Raw genomic sequence first — 9157 nt, forward strand, 5'->3', positions numbered from 1 at the left:
ACAGCCTGCTGCTCACGGCACCCTCGCGCCCACGACTGAATGAAAGGGCACGCTCCCTGTGGAAGGCGTTAAGGTGGCCAGCTACTCCTATCAACGCCACGGGCTGCACCTGGAGGAAGAGCCAGGGGGCAGAGATGGAGTGCAAGCCGACTCAGCTGGGCCGGAAGAGGCAGGGCCTCGAAAGCCAGGAAGCTGGCGAGAGACAGAGGCAGCTGCTGGGACAGGGCACTCGCTCCCTGGGAGGATTTGGAGCCGGTACACCCAGAGCAAGGAGGAAAGCCAGGAGTTTTAGGAAGCAGTCCAGGGAAGGAGCAGTCCAGGCAAGGGGGAGAAAGCCCAGAACTGCTGGGCGGAGGGTCCCTGGACTGGATCCCGCAGAAGAGGGCCCGTCCGGGTTCCCCTACCAGCCACCGAGGGCATGGCCTAGACCAGGCGCAGGGCACTGAGGGGCACGACGGGACCTGGGTCACCGTGGTGGTGACAGAGAATGGAAGCCCTGTACGCTGGAAAGGGGGGGAACGCCGCGTCCCCTAGCCGGAGGGCTGAATCCCCCAGAGGACAGCGGCAGCTCCTGAGAGCGAGAGAGGGGCTCCAGAGGAGTAACTGACAGGGTGTTACCGCTGGTTGGGGGGTCAGCCTGAGCCAGCCTATTCCCAGGAGGAGCGGTGCGCGGACCCGTGCCGTCACACTAACCAAATGGAAAGAAGAGCAGGAAAAGCACCCCATGGGGGAAAGATGAGCCGCCAGCCCAGCCCCGAGTTCCCCGTAGAGCAGCAAAGAAACCACGGCAAGGGCTTGTGTGGGATTTCTGGCACCCTAAGCGAGAATCCTACCTCTAGACCAACAAGCCCCTCTGGCCAAGGAGGGGCTCGGCACGCCCCGGCCCGGAAGTTTGGGAGAAACAACAGGCCGCTGTCGGCATCAAGTTGAAAAGGACCGCGCCTCTCTTCAGCTTTCCAAGGTCATCTCCACGCTGGGTCTGTCACACCCCTGGAGCAGCAAACCAAATTTACACCCTAACGCCACTCTCACGCCACAGGATTGGGGAGAAAAACCCAGGCAAAAGTTGGGGGAAAAAAAGAAAGGCAAACAGACCCTTTGGCGAGGGCTTGTCCAGGAGCTGACCCTGGGGCCTCTCGCACCCGAAGCGACACTTGGACTCGCCAAAGTCAACAAGCCGTTTCTTTGGAGCCGTAGCGATCATCATTTCCCACGTTTTTCGCAACCAAACCGAACCAAGCCAAGCCGAAGGAAACCAAACCAAGCCCCCCTCAAGAACTGGCAGAGTTAGCCCTGAAATGAAAAAAAGGACTGTGCCTGACTTCACCTTTCCAAGGTCTCCTCCTCGCTCTCTCACGCCGTAGGTGAGAACCCTTCACCTGGCCCGAGGAACCAAATGCAGACCCTAAGGCAGCCCTCCCTCTCCGGGATGTTGGAGAGGAAGAGGAAGAAAAAACCCGCCACGGTCCGCTGCAAAGACAGGCTCGGCCAGAGCTGGGATGAAATTTGGAGCCGGGGTCTCTGGCGCCCAAGAGCAGACTCCCGCCCCGGTCCAACTAATCCTTTCGTAAGTCTAAGGAAAGCAGTGTTTCACAGGAGTTTCCAAAAGCGAGCCCGGCAAGGGTGTGGAGACGTGAAGGTGGGTGAGGAAACACACCCCGAGGGAGAGAGGGTGGGCAGGCAGATGGGCTTGTCCGGGATTTGAACCCGGGACCTCTCGCACCCTAAGCGAGAATCATACGCCTAGACCAACAAGCCACTTTGGTTGGGCTCTGGCCTCAGCAGTTTAGGCCAAAGCCCAACCTGCCTGTAACTGTTCACCACTTCTAAACGGCGCTCCTCCAGTGCCACGATACCCCAGGCAACGGTGTCTGTGCGGTCTGTGTCTGTGGGTCCAATGTGGGTCCAATGTGGGTCCAATGTCTGTGGGTCTGTGTCTGTGCGGTCGGTGTCTGTGGGTCCAATGGGTGGAGGATGCCACCGACTCCCTGTGGGGCTACCTCAAGTCGGTCCTCCCGCCAGCGGCCGTCCGGCCTCCCCTCGCCCTGGCCCGATCACCCCAATGGCCCTTGGCCCTTGACAGATCAGTGGCACCGCTATGGGCACCCGCATGTGTGACGGAGCGATTCTGGCCGGACCCAACTGAGAGTGCCAAATCAGGACCAATTGCTCAAACAGGGCAGTCACAGCCCTAGGCTGGGGTTCTTCCACCTCTAAGGCCAACCAAACCAACCAGACAAAAAGGACTTTGGTCTCACCCCACTGGCTAACCACAAGTCACACAAGCAATTTCCTTAGACACTCCAGTCTCCCAGCATCACCACCAGTGCACTCGTCCTGGGGATGAATGGTTATGAAAACCAACACCCCAATAAAAGAAAACGGTTCCCTCGATCCCAAAGGACCAAGCCCCAGACCCAGGTCAATATACACATCAGATCTTACCCACAAATCACGCTGTTGCCAATCCTTTAGAATCTAAAATCTAAAGGTTTATTTACAAAGGGAAAAAGGTAGAGATGAGAGGTAGAATTGGTTAAATGGAATCAATTACATACAGTAATGGCAAAGTTCTTAGTTCAGGCTTGCAGCAGTGCTGGAGTAAACTGCAGGTTCAGATTAAGTCTCTGGAATACATCCCCCACTGGGATGGGTCGTTCAGTCCCTTGTGTAAAGCTTCAGTTTGTAGCAAAGTCCCTCCAGAGGTCAGAAGCAGGATTGAAGACAAGATGGAGATGATGCATCAGCCTTATATAGACTTTTCCAGGTGTAAGAATCTCTTTGTCCTTACTGTGGAAAATTACAGCAAAATGGAGTCTGCAGTCACATGGACAAGTCTCTGCATACTTTGCTGAGTCACAAGGCGTGTCTGCCTTCTCTCCATGGGTCAATTGTGTAGCTGATGGTCCTTAATGGGCCATCAAGCCAGCTATGCAGGGCTAACATCAGCTTGTCTGGGACACTTCCCAGAGGCAGAGCATAATACAAAATACAGACAGTACAGAGCGAATACTTATAACTTCAACTACAAAATGATACACAGACATACAGACAGCATAATCATAACCAGCAACCCAGAACCTGGTCTTAGACACCTTATATGACCCCCTTTACTCAGGATTTGGTGCCACTACAGGACCTTGGTTGCAACCCATGTTCTATATGGTTCCCATTTATATCAATAACGTCACAGCATGGCCCCACAATATGCCAATATTTTTATGGCCGACCTGGAACAACGCTTCCTCAGCTCCCGTCCACTCACACCCCTTCTCTACCTACGCTACATTGATGACATCTTCATCATCTGGACCCATGGGAAGGACACTCTGGAAAATTTCCACCATGATTTCAACAGCTTCCACCCCTCCATCGACCTCAGCCTGGACCTATCTACACAGGAGGTCCACTTCCTAGACACCACGGTGCAAATAAGTGGTGGTCACATTAACACCACCCTATACCGAAAACCTACTGACCGCTATGCTTACCTTCATGCCTCCAGCTTCCATCCCGGGCACACCACAAGATCCATTGTCTACAGCCAAGCACTGAGGTACAACCGTATCTGCTCTAACCCCGCAGACAGAGACCAACACCTAGAAAATCTCCACCAAGCATTCTCAAGACTACAGTACCCAAATGAGGAAATAAGGAAACAGATCAAGAGAGCCAGATGTGTACCCAGAAGCCTCCTACTGCAAGACAAACCCAAGAATGAAACCAACAGGACTCCACTGTCCATCACATACAGTCCCCAGCTCAAACCCCTCCAACGCATCATCAGGGATCTACAACCCATCCTGGACAATGATCCCACACTTTCACAGGCCTTGGGTGGCAGGCCAGTCCTCGCCCACAGACAACGTGCCAACCTGAAGCATATTCTCACCAGCAACTGCACACCGCACCATAGTAACTCTAGCTCAGGAACCAACCCATGCAACAAACCTCGATGCCAACTCTGCCCACATATCTACACCAGCAACACCATCACAGGACCTAACCAGATCAGCCGCACCATCACCGGTTCATTCACCTGCACGTCCACCAATGTAATATATGCCATCATATGCCAGCAATGCCCCTCTGCTATGTACATCGGCCAAACTGGACAGTCTCTAAGGAAAAGGATAAATGGACACAAATCAGACATTAGGAATGGCAATATACAAAAACCTGTAGGAGAACACTTCAACCTCCCTGGCCACACAATAGCAGATTTTAAGGTGGCCATCCTACAGCAAAAAAACTTTAGGACCAGACTTCAAAGAGAAACTGCTGAGCTCCAGTTCATCTGCAAATTTAATACCATCAGCTCAGGACTAAACAAAGACTGTGAATGGCTTGCCAATTACAGAACCAGTTTCTCCTCCGTTGGTTTTCACACCTCAGCTGCTGGAACAGGGCCTCATCCTCCCTGATTGATCTAACCTCGTTATCTCTAGCTTGCTTCTTGCTTGCTTATATATACACCTGCCCCTGGAAATTTCCACTGCTTGCATCCGAAGAAGTGGGTATTCACCCACGAAAGCTCATGCTGCAAAACGTCTGTTAGTCTATAAGGTGCCACAGGATTCTTTGCTGCTTCTACAGAACCAGACTAACACGGCTACCCCTCTGATATATAATAATTCTGTCTACCTGACCTTTTAGGACCTTATATTTAATGTTTATGGTCTGTATGTGTAGACTTCAAAGTTGTCCTGCTTTTTTCTTCTGTAAAAATAGGTGCAAACATTAGAAACTTGGGTGGGAAATTTCAAATTTGATCTTTTAGTGTTGTCAAAAAGCAAGACTGTTGTGCTGGAACAAACTCCTGTCTGTACTGGTGAACCAAGCAGCACCGTTGCTTTGTCTGGTATTATCCCTGTAAGGGAATGCTCTCCCAGAGGATTTCCACATACTATCCCTAAGATATGATGATACAGCTCTCCAGTTGGTGTGTATCAGTGTACATCTCTACCTCGATATAACGCTGTCCTCAGGAGACAAAAAATCTTACTGCGTTATAGGTGAATTCGTGTTATATCGGGTTGTGTTATATCAGGGTAGAGGTGTATTTCAATGGCTTTTTGGGGGGATGAACTAATTTACCCTAGCTGATGCTTTGGGCCAAATAGTCTAAAATAATTTCCTTCCCCTATACAAAAGGCATGCCAGGAAAAATGCACCTGGAGTACAGTTTATTGGTCTCACTAACAAAGCCCTGTATACTAGGTTCAAGCAAAGACTACAGTGATGTACACTGACAGACTGTTTCCAATGAGCTTTCTTATTCATTAAGTAGAACACTGGAATGTTTCAGCAATTTGTCAAGGCAAATTAATGGATTTCTAATGGTCTGTATTTACATTTGAACCAAATTGCAAGTGAACTGAGCCTGATGGAGCTTTCTGAACTCCCCTCTCTAGCTCCCTGAAGGCTGGTTTTGCAGGTATACTGTATCATGAGCTCTACCAGCCTGGATTTTAGTTAATCACATTCCACTTAAATGTGGCAAGGGACAGAGTTTCAGGGTAAAACCAAGAAGAAGTTGGTTCATTTAAGCAGACAGAACCCTGAAAACAGTAGAAAATATACCTGCCACTCATTTTCTACAGAGACTGAAAACCGATTGGCACATCTCATTTCTGAAGGTGACTGGGTTCTCAGTAAGAATGTTGACTCTGGTTGGCACTGGCCTACCAATTAATGAGGAAGGGTCCATTACAGCTGGATCCACTTGTCCATTGTGGTCTGAAACAGATGACATGAGCCAGAGACCACTTGCCATGTGTCCAGGCCCACCTGAGCTAGTGGTGCATCCTGCAAAGTGAACACACATGGACTTTACTACCATAAATTGATATTCAAATCCAAATGGCCAAGTGGGCTTTAAAATTTAAAAACATAAAACAATGATCTGAAATGTACAGAAACAGTTAAACCCTTGCCCTAGCCAGGCTTGGGCACCTTCATCCAGAACTATCCCCAAGAAGAAGGAAGCAAATCCTTTTATCTTGCCTGCTGTGCCTTGCTTCTGCCTGCTCCCCACCCTTCTAGCCACTGGATGACCAAACTGTATTGGTTCTGCATGCAGCTGAGCCTGGGTGGGCTCTCTGGTGAGTTTTCAAAGGACTGAACTAAGTAATCCTGTGAGTCAAAAGGACATCTTCGTCAGGTAGAAGAGCCAGGAGGAGTGGGAAGCAAACAACTAATACATCTGCTCACACCATGTAAAGAAACAATCCTCTTGACTCTGATCAGCTTGTCAGCTGCACACACAAATATACCACAGACTTCAATGTATGCAACTGATGAAGGATAATCACTCTCTTTGTATGCTTTCTTTGGCATGTCATTATTGCAGTGAACAATCCCTTATAAACTCAATGACGTGCTAAATGTATGGTATTTTATTTAATAAACTGCAGCAGCAATAAAGAGCATTATAACTGTTCCAGAAGACATATCTGTAAGAGTATGATTCTTTTTTTCTTTCTTGATCTTGGATTCCAGTCCAAAGTTCTAAGATTTGCATTCCTTTTCTAGTAAAACTAATGGAAAACAGCTACAGCAATGGCTTTCCCCTTCCTCCTCCATTTCAAATGATCCATGCGATTCAAATATCTTTTGATTAAAAGTCTCAACACACTGAAATCTAAAAATCTATTGTTTTGTGGAACATTTTGAAAATGTTCTCTTTCCCCACCTTAAATTTCCTGTGATTTTTTTGTCAGTTTTTCTAATCAAACAAAAAGAGAAAATTGGGGGGGAAAAGTTGTAGAAACTCGTTTTAGAAGGTTGTCCCCTCCTTTCAAATAACTCATCATTCAACACCGCCCAAACCCTAAACATTTTAGCTGATCTTAGTTTTAGGTGATCTTAGCTGACTGCAAACCATTCCTCTGAGAAAAGTGATGGAAGATACATTGCTTAAGAATTTTATAACTGGCTTTGTCAAAGTGCTAGAAAATACACTGTACCCATGAAGAATATACTAATTGAGCTAAACAGGTATGGTTCATTTTGAATTTGTATGATCTTATGATGAAACCAGATGTGATGCTGTATAAAAAAGAAAGATAACTAATACAATCACCACTGTTACAAAATTGCAATAAATCTTGTATCAATGTATCAATGGAAAATATATATAGCCTGCTAAGTCTTATTATCTTGTTTAAATCCATGTATTACCTTTGTATACAAAGTTATGAATATTTGCTATGTGTTTATATTGCAAACATGTTGTTTTCTTCTGTGATTCCCCAAGGCAGACTTGCATCAAGGCTAGCCAACCTGTTTGATGTTTGTAATAACATTGTAATAACACGCTACCATCCAGAGTTGGTGTAGAACAGGTCTTGCTTCTTTAATGCTCAGTTTCCATCATACCAAAGTATCTACATTAAAAAAAAATCCTTTTTCCCCCATTGAGGAATGGCATCTTTTTAAATGAGCTTGTTCAGTGGACATGCATCTGACGAAGTGGGTATTCACCCACGAAAGCTCATGCTCCAAAATGTCTGTTAGTCTATAAGGTGCCACAAGACTCTTTGCTGCTTTTACAGATCCAGACTAACACGGCTATCCCTCTGATACTTCAGTGGATAGATACATCTATCCTCAATACTATAAACTTAAATGTTCTTCATATTTCTTCCATGGCCCACAGAAGCTAAATTTCTATTAAATACCAGAACAGCTGCCACAGTTCTTCTTTTGGAACTCGTTCCTATGTTTACAAGAGAACAGAACCCACATAAACATCTTTGACATAGCCTAGTGTTTTGAAAATACGGTGGTAATAATCTCATTGGCCGTGCTGGCATTGCATGCTTCTTCTGATACACACAATGGCTCAGAAATGTTTCAACCAGCTGCAGCAAAAGGGATATGGCTTCATTGGGTGCCCTTGAGAGATCTTGGGAAATCCCATGAGTGGTTGCATTTTCTGTGATATGAGCTGCCTTCTGCATTGTCCGTTTCACAGCTGCATTAACAGTGCTATGTTATCAAGTCATATATTTGTTATGAACTTAAACCAGTCAATATTACAGCTTATAGTAACTACATAGCTCATAGTTTAAAAATGATAGAACAAAGATAGAATACTATTCATCACCCACGTTAGGGAACTGTTTCCATAGCATGGGCCAAATTCTGCTCTAACTTCCTCTGAGGAAAGTAGATGAGTGTAGAGTTTGGTTGTAAGAATGTGTATTCTGCCTTAGATTCTCGTGACTAGCTAGAGAAGGTATCTTCCCTTCCTCCTTCAAATGGGCAATTTTGCAACACTGGAAAAAAAAACACAACACCTTGGATACTTCAGTCCCAGTCAACTACAATCCTGTGTCAAACCTTATATTCATGAGAAAGCTCATAAAGAAGCTAGCCAACCATATGCTCATCTAAATGAAACTAATATTCTAGACTCCGTCACCATTCTGATTCAGGCCAGGATATGGAGCTCAACCTGGTAAATAGTTAAATAGGTAAATAATAGATAACTAGTTGGCGTGTTCCTCTCAGTTCTACTCATTGTATTGTAACAGCAGCTGAGCAACCCATCATAGAAACATGAAAGCTAGAGACAGGAATGATCTACCAAGTCAGGATTGCTCCTTGCAGTACATGGACAAGTTCTCTGGTTAAAATATAGATGAAAAGGCCTCCACCTTTTCCTTTGGATAACTATTCTACCATCAAATATATCTTGCCATTTAGAAGCTTTTCAACACATACAAATTATATTTTATTTCTTTCTGAATTCGTACTATTACTCCTAATGAATGCATATCCACAAAGACCCATTCCCTCTGTGGGGGGTCTACTTGTGCAATTTTAGCCCAGCTTCTGTTGGTGAGTTCTTAAGAATATGAGGCGTTCCATTAACTTTGATGGGACTTCTTGTGTAAGTAGTCACAAGCTGCAGGGTCTGCATCAGGATGGTCTGATGACCAGCTTGCCTACTGGTCAGCCTAGGGTTCTATGGTTTCTGCCAGTTTAGTCAACTCAGAAGGGGCCCCAGCTAAGGCTTCCTCCCCCCTCCCCCGAGGCTCTCTCCCTGCTGAAGAGCATGGAGGAGACACATGATAGAAGTACCCTGGCCCACCCACTCAAGCAAGTCCCAACCAGGGGCCTTAGGGGTTTATCAAAGTGTGCCGTCCAG

General features: G+C 46.5%; 1 non-coding gene across 1 annotated transcript; it reads right to left on the reverse strand.

Moving 5' to 3' along the window:
• Positions 1-1686: 1686 nt before the first annotated feature.
• On the reverse strand, positions 1687-1758 carry TRNAP-AGG. Its single transcript has one exon. It is a non-coding gene; the product is annotated as a tRNA-Pro (tRNA).
• Positions 1759-9157: the final 7399 nt, after the last annotated feature.

This window comes from Mauremys mutica, chromosome 6, assembly GCF_020497125.1.
Source record: "Mauremys mutica isolate MM-2020 ecotype Southern chromosome 6, ASM2049712v1, whole genome shotgun sequence".
NCBI classification, from domain to species: domain Eukaryota; kingdom Metazoa; phylum Chordata; order Testudines; family Geoemydidae; genus Mauremys; species Mauremys mutica.